Here is a 15,865-nt window from a genome sequence, read left to right as displayed (position 1 = left end):
CCTTGTGGCTTACCCTTATGGTTTTGTTTGGGGCCCTCTTTGGAATTTGAGTTATTAGAATTCTCTTTTGAGTCTTTTTTAGGCTGTTTTCCCTCATCATTTTTCTGAGTTGCCCCAGAATCCTTATGAGTAGCCCTGTTGGCAACCCACAAGTCAGCAGCCTTAGCTAGCTTCCTGGAATCCAATTCCTTTGAATCAGCCAAGTGCTGTCTGAGCTCAGGAGAACAGGCATCATAAATAGACTCCAACATAAAAAGATTCTTCATACCCTCACAAGTGTTCACCTTGTAACACTTAATCCATCCCTCTAAGTTTTTCAACCCTTCACTCACCCAGGTAGCCCAAGGGGTACCATCATGCTTTTTGAGGGATCTAAACCTCTTAAGATACTGGGAAGGGGTCTTCCCAAATCTAGCTATCAGAGCTAGTTTCACACTTTCATACTCTTTCCTGTCCTCCTCCCCCAACTCCATTACCACATCAGTTGCAACAGGGGGGAGCCTAGAGAACAACCAGGTAAGTAGCTCATTACCTGTGATGTTCTGGAGCCCATGATTATACTCAAACAAACTCAGCCAATCCAACACATCCAACTTTGGTTCATACATACCAATTAATTCCTTAGGCATCCGTGGTCTTTTGGGACTGGAACTTCTAGAGGAGCCAGAGACAGAAGCAGTTTCAACAGACAACTTTTTCATTTCTAACTCATGCTTGAGCTCCATTTCTCCGAGCCTAAGAATTTGTTGCATTTCTTGGTGTTTCTGTTCAGTTCGAGCAGTAATCCTTCTGAATTCCAAGTCTATTTTCATTTTTTCTAGTTCAAGGACTTGAGGACTTAGTGCGGGACCTGCTATAGGCCCAGTAGGTACAGCTGGTAAGGCAGACAGAGGGGCAGGGGAGACAGTTTCATTAGCCTCTCCTTCCTCTTCAGCCTCTTCATCACTATCATCAGAACTTTGATTTAGATCAACACCATTACTGTTATCTACATTTGCTGGAGAAGTTGGTTCCTCTGAACCAGTACCCAGACTTTGGTTTTCCAGCAATCTTGCTATCAGTTCTATTTTCTTGCCTCTTACAGAAAGATTCTTTTGTCTACAGAGAGCTCTCAAACTCTCAGTATTTTCACCTGACAAGGACTCGTGACTGTAAACTTCCATAGTAGACATGTTTTTAGAAAGTTGCTTTTTAGTTCTAAGCTTTGTGGTTAGTTATCCTAAAGTGTTGAAAAGCACTCTAAACTGTATACTCGATACAAATCCCACCGCTGTACACCAGTGTTAGGCAGAAACCTGTGCAGTTCCCTCTGGGACCTGTAGGGTATTTTGTGGAGATTTGGGGCCTGTTGGGTATTTTGGTATTTTCTTACCGCCAAAATACCTTTAGCAATAATCACTCTCTGTATTCATATTGGGTCACACATGACAATAATACATTGCATTATTTCAGAATTCAGACCTATTTAGAAGATGTGCGCAGTATTTTCTTGATTGGTTGGTATAGTGGTTGGTTTATTTGTGGCCCCAATATCCAACATCTCTTGTTTTTTATCTAGATTCTTCTTGATCACTAGAGAGACCTCAGGCCTACATTTTAGGGATACCACATTTTCAGTGTTAGTGTTGTGTGCCACCATGGGCTATTGTGGTATTTTTGTGGTAATTTCCACTACCTTATATACGGTAGGGAACTATGTCCAGAGAGTCTCTCTTCCCGTTGGCTCATGTACCTCCAACAGGCTATGCTACAAACAGTCACTCACAACTGTCCATACTGAATAGAATCATGCACACATCTGTTTTAAAATGAAAATTGCACTGTTTAAAAATCTACCCACGTTTAAACCTTTCCCCATGCAAAATGAAAGAGAGAAATAATACACACTAGCTATCTGTTTTCAAATATTTTCGTATTATAGAAATTTCTTTTAAACACAGTTTAACTTTTTTTACAGAAATAAATGAAATGGTACAACATGCCTGAGCTCCATTTCTCTGAGCCTAAGAATTTGTTGCATTTCTTGGTGTTTCTGTTCAGTTCGAGCAGTAATCCTTCTGAATTCCAAGTCTATTTTCATTTTTTCTAGTTCAAGGACTTGAGGACTTAGTGCGGGACCTGCTATAGGCCCAGTAGGTACAGCTGGTAAGGCAGACAGAGGGGCAGGGGAGACAGTTTCATTAGCCTCTCCTTCCTCTTCAGCCTCTTCATCACTATCATCAGAACTTTGATTTAGATCAACACCATTACTGTTATCTACATTTGCTGGAGAAGGTGGTACCTCTGAACCAGTACCCAGACTTTGGTTTTCCAGCAATCTTGCTATTAGTTCTATTTTCTTGCCTCTTACAGAAAGATTCTCTTGCCTACAGAGAGCTCTCAAACTCTCAGTATTTTTACCTGACAAGGACTCTTGACTGTAAACTTCCATAGTAGACATGTTTTTTTGAAAGTTGCTTTTTAGTGCTAAGCTTTGTGGTTAGTTATCCTAAAGTGTTGAAAAGCACTCTAAACTGTATACTCGATACAAATACCACCGCTGTACACCAGTGTTAGGCAGAAACCTGTGCAGTTCCCTCTGGGACCACTGCAAAAAGTTTAAGACTACAGGAGTTAGCAGTAAACCCAATTGGTAGCGGCCTGCACCACCCAGATTTACCTGGTAGTTGTGGCTGAGCAGTCAGACTTCTCTCAAGATGAGTTAGGCAGTATTTAGAGTATACAAAATAGGGCAATTTACACAGTAGGACAAGCAGACACTGATCAGAGCTTGGGCGTAAAGATATATAATTATTTATTTTAAAGCACATCTATGAAAAACACACTGGCACTAATACGGCAAACAACTTCAATCACAGTTACTATAAGTATATATCAATCCCATAACAATATTTCGACAAGTCTAGGTTCAACGGCACCACTTTTTTGCAGACAGAGGTGAATGCTTTAACCTAGATGGCACTCTAATATTCGTTAGAAAGGGAGAGAAAAAGGCAGGGTATGAAACCAACTCAGTACCAACACTTTTACGAAGCAAATGCAAGGCAAGCAAGGCAGGGTCTACTGTAGATCACAAAGTTCAGAGGCCAGGCCCACTCGGAGAGAGGCAAGGCGGTATGTCCCAAAAGTGTCACAGTGGAAATGCACTTCAAGTCTTTGTAGCAAAATGTCACAGAAAGGTTGGACCAGTTTTAGAACAAAAGTTAGGAAGGTCTGGAGGCGACCCAGTGGAAAGGTAAGGATTTAAGACACCTCACGCTAACCGTTTCAAGGGAAGCCAGGTGGACACAGTACCTTGGAAGTGAAGAGACAGCTCCGGCGGGAGCAGGTGTTCCTGGTGGTGGATGCAAGTCGGGGCTTTGCCAGAAGAAGAGATGATCTCGTCGTAGAGGAAAGTTGAAGATCGTTGCACCACCAGGGAAGAGGCCAGTCGCGGAGTGCTCCGTCACAAGGCACCACCTTTTGGTCGTGGTACAGTGGTTAGTGGCTATCCGGTTGCCGGGATGCTCAGCACGGGCAATTCGACCACTGGATGTCCTGGAAGCGAAGAAAAAGCAAGGGACTGGTTGTTCCCACCAGTCAGGGGAAGAAGACTCTCCAGCAGGGAGATCTCCTCTGTCGTTGGGCAGTGGTGAGTCGGTTCAGCAGGGCTCCACCGGAGGTGTCGTCGTTGCAGGTCGGCTCAGCTTTACCCTCGTCGGATTCTTAGGTCCTGTGGCGACTTCTGCCGTTCCAGTCCCAAAAGCCCTGCTTTTATGCAGAAAACCCCCATTCATTCAGCCTAGCTGTCAATCAAACATGCTAAGTGGTGAGCGGGGCGGCTCACCACGTGGGCCAATCACACTAGAGTGCGACTTGAGTTGGCAAGGCAACTCAGTCCAGGGTGCCTAAACCCCTCCCACACCCCCTGTGGTACCTGTTGGGTATTTTGTGTAGATTTGGGGCCTAGCGGTATTTTCTTACCGCCAAAAATAATTTAGCAACAATCACTCCTTGTATTCACATTGGGTTATGTATAATAATAACACAGTGGATATGCATTATTTCAGTACACAGACATGCGTGGTTGGTATGCGTGGTTGGTATGCGTGGTTGGTGGTATTTTGGTGAGCATAATTCCCTTGTTTTATTTGTGGCCCCAATATCCAGAACCCCTTATTTTTGTTTAGATTGTTCGTGTAATCACCTTAGAGACCTCAGGCTTGCATTTCAGGAACACCACATTTTCACTTTTAGTGTGCCACCATGGGCAATTTCTCGCTGTCTTATCTAAGGCAGCGAGCTATCATGTGGTATTTTTCACTAACTTATATACAGTAGTGAACTATGTCCCGGGTCTCTATTTTTGCTGACTCATGTACCTTCAGCAAAAAGGCTATAACACCCACAGTTATTTATAATTGCTCATACTGAATGACATTTGCTCATACTGAATGGCTGCAGCCAAATCTTATTTTTAGCTACCTTAAAAATGACGATTGCACTGTCTAAACATCTCCCCACATCATCAGCACTGCATTGGTAAATATAAAACACACCACCCGTCTGCTTTCAGATATTTTTGTGTATTATAAAAGTTGCATTTAAACACGATCTCACTCTTTACAGAAATAAATGAAATAGCACAGTAACAGCATTATTTGTGATACACTGAAAAGAGAGTGGCGGAGACAAGAATTCAATTTGTAACATTAAACACGTGGGTAAAGCACAGGAATCTCCTTTCCTACACTGACTGAATATTTTCGTACACACTCAGCCCCCACACCTCAGCGAGATAATTTCCAGGCTTATTCAGTATGTAACTTCTTTGGCTGGTCGCCTTCTGGAGGGATTCACCCAGCAAGGACAAGCATCTGCTGTCACTCAAACTGGGACTTGTTGACTGGAAAAGCCAGTCTCTGCAACCAAGTTGAATCTGCTTTAGGAATCAGGCATCCCCAGCTGTCAACCCCGTCCTTCTTCGAGCTGTGTCAAGATCGTCTGCCCTCTCCCCCTTTTCAAGATTCTACAGGAAAACTTGGTTACCGAATGCTTGTCCAATAAGATTCTATCATGTCATCTCCTCCCTCACTACACAATGGCTTATTTTTTTTACAGTTGCAACTGTAACAAACTGATTTCCTGCTTATTCGAAGTCTTTGCCTCCTGCAGTTACTGTGGACAGAGCACAGAAAGGCAAAAGAAAAAAAAACTTGAATGTGTGTTTAAAACTGATTTTCAGAGTAGGCCTCATTTTGCAGTGAAGACACATTCTTTTATTAATGAGTTATAATTATTAGTCTTGTTAGTGAGATTAGTTTGTTAATTACCAAATGTGTCTCTTGCAACATAGGCATTTCAGGTGAGAAATGGTGTGCATTTTGAAGGTACAGATGTGTGCTTTTAACTGTGAAAATTGTATTTGCATTTTATATGTAAAAATCGTTTTTGACTGAATAACCTGCCCTTACTTATATGTCCATGTTACACTGGCAACACATAGCTTGAAACAACTGCATCATAGCAATGCACCAAACCCATGCAGTGGCGCTGCATAAAAATGCTCAATAACACATGTCTTGCTGTACCACATTATATCAATGCACCAAACCCATGCAGTGGCGCTGCACTTCAAAAAAAAAACATGCTATACATTGATCCTGTGCAGTGGTGCTGTACTCTGTGCTCCTAAAACACGCTAAACAATCCTACATATACCCTCCTTTTTATTTGAATTTGGCTAATCCGAGCCACAATTGGAAAAAATCCAACTTGTTCCTTTTATTCTTTAAAAAATGTAACAATCCAATACAATTAACATTCTTGTGAAGATGAAAATTGAAAGTCGCTGTGCAATCAATATAATATTAAAATTCATCTGAATTTATCAATTCTTATAAAATGTTCTATATTTGCCTTCCCAATGGAAGTGTCCAGTCCAGTATTTCAATTTTATACTTGAAGTCAATTGAAAATAATAAAATAAAACAACTAACTAAAACAAATAATTAACATAACAGATTAAAACAATTAATTAAAATAATAAATACGTGGAACTCCATATGTCAGGACTCTTGTCTGCCTCTTTTGGTTCATTCGGGTACTCTTTCATCTTGGTACTCTTGGATCCTTCTCTATAGAAGTCATCTTTTCTTTGGCATTCTGGCTATTTTGTCTTCACCTCCACCCAGAGGCAGGCATCTTTTGGTCTTCATCCAGGGGACTCCATATTCCATCGTCTCCCGTGACCTCCGGTATAAATAGTTAATGTTCTAAACCAAAATAGAAAAGAAACACATTAAGTATATAGCACAACACTAACTTCACCCTTTTGCCAAAAATAAAACATTTTTTTTTCTGAAATTAAACACAGGTTAAAAAGAAAATAAGCATACATGAAACAACATTTTAAATTCAATGCATTTTCATTCTGCACACCGACCATGAGCTTCCATTATATATATATATATTTTTTTACTTTTTATATTATTTATTTATTTACATATATTACAGTGTTTATGTGCCATTATAATAATCAACTTTTTAACTTCTCTGTCACTGCCTCTTGACTGTACCCAATTATTTTATCTTTTTGTGTTCAAGGGACTTTCTGTTGTAATGTGTGCATCAGTGTGCAGTAGCCCCAGGGCTTTCTGTTTCTACATGCTCAAGCCGCCTGATCTCGTGTCTGGGATGGCATGGCTTGATCTGATTTACATGGACAAACTGCTCTATCGCTGTTTCACCTTCATTCTTCAAAATTTTATACACTACAGGAGAGATCTTATCTATAATTCGAAATGGCCCCTGCCAGGCTGCTAGAAATTTAGAATTTTTCTGTTTACTTTTTCCAAAATGAAACTTGTACACCTGATCCCCAACACTGTATTCTCTCACTGATGTTCTTTTATCATAGTATGTCTTAGCACTGTCAGCAGCCCTTTCCAGATTTCTCTGCACAAAAGCAAATGCATGCTGCAAATGCTTCCTCAGTTCATCAATGTACTCATGAACTGTGGATGCACTCACAAGTGTCTGCTCATGTGTTCTGTATAGCAGGTGTTGTGGTAACACCATTTTCCTACCTGTCACGACCTCATGGGGGCTAACACCTGTTGCTTTGGCAGGAGTTGATCTGATTGCCATCAAAACCAACGGTAAACGTAAATCCCAGCTGGTACCTGCTTCTGCCACAAATTTCTTTAAAATATCCACAACAGACCTATTGCTCCGTTCAACTCCACCTGAAGAGGCTGCCCGATATGCGATATGTAGTTTCCTTTTCGCACCCAGTATTTGCCATACCTTACTCATTAGGGTACTTGTGAAATGACTTCCTCTGTCTGACTCAATTCTTTGTGGCAACCCAAACCTTGAGAACACATGGTTCACCAGCAATGTGGCTGCTGTGTGCGCACTACAATCTGGTGCAGGAATACATTCAATCCACTTCGACATCAAACATATCACACTTAAAATGTAAAGGTGTCCTCTGCTCGACCTTTTTAAAGGGCCTACATAGTCTATTTGAAAATCTGACCATGGGAGAGTTAGGCCTCTTTTCATCAATGGTGCTCTATGCATTGGTGAAGCAGGTTTAAATTGGGCGCATACTAGACATCCTCTAGTATATAATTCCACATCTTGGGACATATGTGGCCAGTAAGCATAATCTTTCAGTATTTCCAATGTTTTTTGTGAACCTCTGTGGCCTGCAGTTATGGCATCATGTGCATGGTGTAGCATCAGCCCTCTGAATGAAAGGGGTACCACCCACTGTATTTGTCCTGTTATGGACTCTCTAATCATGAGTCCATCCTGTAATCTAATTCGTTTTTTATTCTTTAGTAGCACCCTCAACTCTTCTTTTCCCATACAATCATTTTCTGTTAAAGGTTTTTGTTCAGGATCTATCAAATGATTATAATAGATTCCCAAAATTCGATCATTCTTTTGTGCCTCAATCAAATCTTGGTCTGGCGTGTCATGGCCCCATTGCACCACTTTTTGATCTACCTCCTTTGGTGCTTTAGAACGTGTTACTGCATCAATTTGTATTTCACCCAGTAAATCATCAATAGGTTGCAATTCTCCCATCACAGCCCCAATTTTAGCCAGGTGGTCGGCCTTATCATTTCCCTCCTTATCCTCTCCTGGTGTTTTTAAATGTCCACAAATTTTTCTCCAGTATATTGTCAAATCATTTTCTGACACCAATTTGTCTATGGCTTGTATCATTTTTCCATGTTTAAGTGGCTTTTTGTTGTATGTAACCATGCCTCTCGTTTTCCAGCCAGGTAATTACTCCACAAAGCTATTTCGTGCATAGTCAGAATCAGTCACCAGGACAATTTCACTGAATTTATTATCAATTGCAGTAGCAATTGCTTTATAAATGGCTGCCAATTCCGCCACTTGACTGCTTCTAGCTCCAATCCTCATCCCTACACTGAGGACGCCTTCACATTTCAACCAGACATTCCCTATTCCTGACACTAATTGTTTATTACTGTCATTTTCAATGTGAAAAGCACAACCATCCACATATAAAGTTGGCAGATCCTTGCATGTTTTTTCATCAAAAGCTTTGTGTGGTGATTGTTCAAATTCCTGCAAACTAGTTTCCACTTCCATTTCGTTTGATACTTGTTCAGCTGCACAGTCATGTAAGTCAGCTAACCCTTGAGCAATTGGGCTCTTTTTATTTTGTCCATATCTCACTTCTACAGGAAAACCTTGTAATGCCAGCGTCCATGAAGTGATTCTGGACTGCGCTAGATTACCTGACCTAATTCTTTTACTCTCTAAAAACTGCAAATGTTGATGATTTGTTTCAATAATCACCTTTTCTCCCTGAACAATGGGGCGGAAATGTTGTAGCGCCCACACAGTGGTTAATAGGGCCTTTTCACATTCATTAAATTTCATTTCAACTTGGGAAAATGCCTTACTTGCATAGGCAATTGTTTTGTGATTCAAATTATGTTTTTGTGATAACACTGCTGACATACAATGTTCAGAAAAACCTATTTCTATGAAGAAATCCCTACCTTTTATGGGATATGCTAAACATGGTGCCTTTACCAGACATTCCTTTAGTTTAGCCACTGCCTCAGATTGCTCTTTTTCCCATATCCAGGTTGTATTCAATTTAAGCAGTTTAGTCAATGGTTGAGTAATTTCAGCATCATTTTCAATGAACTTTCTGTTATAGCCTGTCATCCCTTATAAACTTTTTACCTCTTTCATATTTTTAGGGTCCTTTAGTTTTTGTTTGGCCTCTATTTTTTTTTGTGGATTTAGCCCATGTTCAGTCACTTCATGGCCTAGAAAGTTCACTTTTTTCTTGCACCATTGTGTTTTTTGTATAGAGACTTTGGCGCCTGTATTCTGCAATTGGCCAAGCACATGTCTTATTTCATCAAAATGGCTTTTCAGGCCTTTATTTTTTATCAAGACATCATCCATGTAAACTATGGTTCCTCTTTCCGCTGCATCAGGCATGGCCTTTCTCAAAAATATGCCAAATTCACTCCCGGTATTGATGTACCCGAACGGCGTTCTAAGCCAGGCGTATTGAGTCCTGTCAAATGTAAAGGAAAATAAATTCTGTATCTCCTCTGCCAATGGCACGCACCAATATCCAGATGTGAGATCTAATGTGGTAAACACTTTTGAACCATGTACCTGAGCTAGGCCCTGATCAATGAATGGCAATGGCCATCTGGACACTGGTACTCTTTTATTTAACTCCCTCAAGTCTGCACATAGCCGCCATTGACCATTTGGCTTTAACACACCTAAAATAGGTGTATTGGATGTGCTATGAATGGGCCTGATGATTCCCTGCGATTCCACATTTTTAATAATCTCTGCCAATGATTCTAAACATGTCAGCGGTAGTCTATACTGGCGTACAAACACTGGACTTCTACTACACCCTTCTGGTAGTGTGGCCACATGTAAATCAGTTAAACCACAATCATAAGCATCTTTTGCAAATACATCCTTAAACTCCATAAATATCTCCCTCAGATTGTTTCTATCCTCATCGCTGTCACACGCATCCGCTAAGGAGATCTGCTCTTCTACCATTTTTGAAAATTCTGGAAAATCTTCTGGTAAGGGGATCTCAGTGCTTTCCTCTAACTGTGTGGCTGTGTCTTTTTGTAAAGCTGCCACTTTTAAATATTTTGGCATATCAGCTTCCACTTCAATGGGCTGATTTTCTGTTTCATTTTCATTTAAAATAGATATTATGCAATCTTCTTAATGGCAGCACACTGTCTCATTTGAATCATAAGGATACACAGAATGATTTTTAAATATTCCTTTGGGCTGAGAGTCCAGGTGTTCTGGCAACTCACCCTTGGCATCTACATACTTTTCAGGGATATTTCCAATCACCATGTTATTTAAATCTGCCGTATAATGTGATTTTTGTATTGCCATTCCTAATGGGGAGTTTTCCTCTAAATGAATATCCTGACAACCTTTATTATTTACCATAATTTTTACAGATCCTTCACCAATATCAACCAATGGAGTGTATTCATAATCCAGGCCCTGTTGTTTTATGGATTCATTCAGGCACACAAATGCATAAGAATCTTTCATCTGCTGTCCATTTTTACATTTCAGTGTTATTGCAAACTGTTTTGTAAATGCAGGAATAATAGTATCTTTCCTCATTTGTAATTCGATTGCATAAGGAACCAGTTTTGCACAATGATAAGCCCTTCTTTTGTCTTCAAATTCAGGTGCCGGGCCACCTAGGCGTGACCATATTTTTTGATTAAGAAAATCTAACACCATACACATTCTGTGCATGATGTCATTGCCCATGTAAAAGTCATTTTGTGCTCCACTCACTATCCATACATTATGGTAAATTGTTTTCTGCCCAATGCTAATTTTAAGCATGCATCTGCCTGCAATTCGGTTTTCAAAGTCTGGACTGTCCAACCCAGAAACATATTGGTTTTTAATCTTAAATTTCGGGATTCCTCCCTCTCCATTATTTTTTGCAACAATTTCTCATTAATAAAGCTCCTCTCCTGTTCAAGCGCTAAAGTGGCTTTTATTGTTTTAAAACAGTCATTTATACCAACATGAACCCATGGTTGCTCATCTTCCATGTGTATTTCAGCAAGAGTGGTAATGTGTTTTTCTGAATCTGTTTTAGGAGCAATATTCTGTTTGATTGTTTTCTCTTTTAAATAAAAACGTAATGTGTGCTCATCTATGGTAGTCTGCCAATTTTTCCTTGGGTCCAAGTAGTTTTGTACAGGTAGTCCTTCATTGTCGCTCTGCATTTGTCTTGACACATTAATATGACAGTGACTCTAGGTATGCAACTATTCTGGAGATATACCTCCACATCATCATTTGTTTTGGCAACGGTGTGACATTCATTTATGTTGCTGTTTTGTGATTTTAGTTTCTTAGGCCTCAATGTTTTTTTGGTTAAGGACTACAGCACTCCATTCACCCCATCTATGAGAGGAGCCAATCTTTTCAGGCAATCTGTCCCCATCAGAAATGGAATTTCACAAATAGATGTGATCAATACCTCTTGTTTCATTCTGTGCTTTCCTATTTCTATGTCAACCTCAGTTACACCTATGATGGGCACATCCTCCCCATTAAAGTTATGCACTGGACCTTGATTTTCCTTCACTGTGATCTGACTCTGTGGGGGTCTCCCTTCATTGATACTCTTTACCAGCTCCTTGGACATAATTGTGGCCTGTGCGCCAGTGTCAATCATAGCAAATGTGTGGCATTTTTCCTCTACAGTGATGGGTGCATAATATCTGTCCTCAACTTCCTCTAATACACATAAGAAGTGTGAATTATTACTGATTTCAGGGCTCACCTTTCTCAGGCCTTTTTCACTTTTGGCTAAGCACATTGGTAAATGGAAAGACATTTTTCCCTCCTTTTTACCCATTTCTGCACAAGAGACTTTATTCATTTCTCCATGATCAGAGGTTTTTTGGAATGTGGCCACTGTTCGCCCATCCATCTGGGTAACATCAGAGACCACATTACAACCTTCCAACTGAACATGTGTAACAACATCATTCAGCAATTTGTCATTGTTTAATTCCATGCATTTGTGATCATTTAGTGTGATACCAACCCTTTCAGCCTCTTCAAAAATACGTGGCTCAAAGAATTCTTCAGGTGATTGACCCGTACCCTTCTTTTGAGTATTTCCTTTTTCTACCTGTGTTTGGTCATTGTTTTGCTTGCCCAGGGAAGGAGCTATAGCATCCCCACTTACTCCCTGTTCACTGGTATTCCTCATGCATGAGTCATTTTTCTTAAATCTGTCTCTTTGTTCTTTTGGACTTCCTGGTGTTTCTTTTTTATTTGCACAAATCTTCAATGTTTGATTTACTTCTAGGTTAAACTGTACCTCTTTTTTAGAAGTATTTGCATTTTCTGTTACATGTTCATTTATTCGTGCTTTCACTTTTAAATCATTAGGCATCTCAGAGTCATTATGCAAAATTACATCAGGGCAATCTGTCTTTTTGGCACTGCAGGTGTCATAAGTACTTAGTCACTTCTCAGAAGCCTCCCGGTCATTGCTAGGGCCATCAGCCCCCTCTTTAGATGGTTGTTATTGTGCTGTATAGAGCTTTCCTATTTGCTCAGCTAACATTTTCACTTGGGCCTCAAGGCACTGGAACCTTTCCATCTCTCTACAATCCTCTTTCTGTGGCCCATGTCGATATTGGTTGTTTTCCCCCTGATTGGATCTATTCTGATACCTCTCAGGTGATTGATGTCTGTTGGGATGGTTTCTGAACATTTGATTCATTTGTGGAGGGGAGCGGGGTGCACCCATCCTTTGATTATAGTCCCCTGGTGGGGAATCATTGTACTGACGTGGATTGTAGTTCATGTTTTGCCTCATGTCCTGTCTCTCAGAGTGTGGGTACTGGCCCCTATGTTGATTTCCATTATCAGTAAATCGATCCACATATCGGGGTCTATCCTGATTACCATAAATCATGGTGTTGGGATCAAATCTGCTCTGTGTCCCCAATGACTGGTAGGGACCATCATTTCTTTGATCTTGATTTTGTCTCTGGTTATTGTTCATATCTGCCACATCAGGCCGATTTCCTACCCGGGGTCTGTCCCCTAAATACCTAGGGCTGATGTAGCTTTCCCTATTACTAGGATCATGTGATTGGAACATTGGTACAGGAAAGGGCGATCTTTGTTGATTAGCCCTTTGTTCAGGTGTCACATTATTTTTACCTTGGCTTTGGGCAGACTCAAGGGACATTTTGGCTGACCTGATTTCCATTACTGTGGCTGAGGGTTCTTTAGATTTAGGTCTAGTATCTTTCATTTTATCACTTTCTCTACCCTGACAATAGAGTACCTCATATAGTTTTGTGCTTTGATGTACAATCCATTCAAGGGACTTGTCATGGTCAAATTCACGGACCAATTGGGATATGATGTCTTTCTGTAGCCCATAGAAGTATGCAGTTTTAAACTCATTGGAATTTGGGTCAAAAGATACATCAAAGCGAGAAAATGCTCTTTTTAAGTCTTGTAAAAATTGGTGAGGGGATGTATTAGGCCCAGCAGTGATTGTGTAAGCGACTTTCTTTGCCTCCTGCAATGACTGAAAAGGAGAAAAATGACGCCTAATTTCTTTTTCAAACTCCACCCATGTCATATTCTGCTGTTCATTTAATCCCCTTATGATGCTGGCCGTCGGGGCATCTAAAGTTAAATGAAAATATTGTCTGTACTGTTCCTTAGGTATCTGGAGTGCTTTAAAAATGTCATGCACCGCTTCTAAGTGATCCTCAATGCAGCATTCACCTCCCTTTTTAAATGGTTTGATCAGGGCTTTAATGGATTTCATTATTTTTATGTGGCTACTTGTTGCAATGCATGGAATTGCACTACTTTGTGATTCAATCCTGTTTTCAGGTGTATGAGATTGGTGGCTGCCCCCAATGGGAGTATCAAATCCCCCAAGGGCGCTGCAACCAAGTTCAGTCACCGGCCCAGTCACTGGAGCACTAGCTCTTTGGGCAGAACTAGAATTCACCTCCACTCCATTGAATGTGGTACCCTGCCGCCTCTCCTGGGACCAGGGAATGCACATTTGCTGTTCTAAGTCCTTACACTTTTTAAGGAGTCTGTCTGCTTCATTTTGCAAATAGTTGTTTTCATCACTCATCTTATTAATCACCTCCTGCATGTCGCACATTTGCATTTGGCATTCATTGAACTCTTTATTTCTCTTGTCTCTTTCTTGAGTCATTTTAATCATTTCTTGTTCTGCACTCTGGAGATCACATTCTTTTTCACAATGTTCTTTTTGTAAAATCTGCATTTCCGAAACAACCTCATCTTTATCCTGTCTAATGTGGTCCACTAAGGCTTTTAAGTGTACCAATTCTTGCTCACTATCCTCAAATTGTTTCTTGCTTTTGGATAACTGAGCATCAAAGTCTCTGCATTTTAATTGCATGTCTTTTTGGCATACATCCAATTCTGCTCTTAACATTTCCTGATTTTTACAGTCTTTAACCTGTTAATTAGCTGGGTATCATTTTCCTGCATTCGCAGGGACCTATTCAAAATAAACCATATTTTGCCGCATAGACGTATTAAACAGTCTTTCTCTGCACTTTTATCGGCTGCATTCAATAATCTTGTAAGGCAGACCTGAATTATGCTGCCTTCTGTAAAAATATTGTCTAGTTTTTCTTTCTGCACCTCACCCTGAATGCGGTCATGCCATTCTAAGGTACTGTTCGACGACCACGTCCCATGTGCAAACAACTTTTCCTCTAAATATTGCACTAGGTCTGAAAATGTGGTTTCCCTTTGTGACATTCTGAAATTCGTTTTTAGTAACACACTGCTATTATGAAATGGGTTCCCTTTAATGTACTGATGGCAGTGTGAGACACACTTGCCACGCCCAGTAGGTGCTCTGTGCTCACTTTCCCGGCCTGCAACGCACCATAAATGTGTTGGGTATGTTGTGTAGATTTGGGGCCTGGCGGTATTTTCTTACCGCCAAAAATAATTTAGCAACAATAACTCCTTGTATTCACATTGGGTTATGTATAATAATAATACAGTGGATATGCATTATTTCAGTACACAGACATGCGTGGTTGGTATGCGTGGTTGGTGGTATTTTGGTGAGCATAATTCCCTTGTTTTAATTGTGGCCCCAATATCCAGAACCCCTTATTTTTGTTTAGATGTTTTGTGTAATCACCATAGAGACCTCAGGCTTGCATTTCAGGAACACCACATTTTCACTTTTAGTGTGCCACCATTAACAATTTCTCGCTGTCTTATCTATGGCAGCGAGCTATCATGTGGTATTTTTCACTAACTTATATACAGTAGTGAACTATGTCCCGGGTCTCTATTTTTGCTGACTCATGTACCTTCAGCAAAAAGGCTATAATACCCACAGTTATTTATAATTGTTCATACTGAATGACATTTGCACATACTGAATGGCTGCAGCCAAATCTTATTTTTAGCTACCTTGAAAATGACAATTGCACTGTCTAAACATCTCCCCACATCATCAGCACTGTATTGGTAAATATAAACACACCACCCGTCTGCTTTCAGATATTTTTGTGTATTATAAAAGTTGCATTTAAACACGATCTCACTCTTTACAGAAATAAATGAAATAGCACAGTAACAGCATTATTTGTGATACACTGAAAAGAGAGTGGCGGAGACAAGAATTCAATTTGTAACATTAAACACGTGGGTAAAGCACAGGAATCTCCTTTCCTACACTGACTGAATATTTTCATACACACTCAGCCCCCACACCTCAGCGAGATAATTACCAGGCTTA

This window comes from Ambystoma mexicanum, chromosome 13 (assembly GCF_040938575.1).
Source record: "Ambystoma mexicanum isolate Mex_15411 chromosome 13, UKY_AmexF1_1, whole genome shotgun sequence".
Classification (NCBI taxonomy): Eukaryota; Metazoa; Chordata; class Amphibia; order Caudata; family Ambystomatidae; genus Ambystoma; species Ambystoma mexicanum.
The sequence above is the reverse complement of the archived record's forward strand: the minus strand, read 5'-3'. Positions refer to the sequence as shown.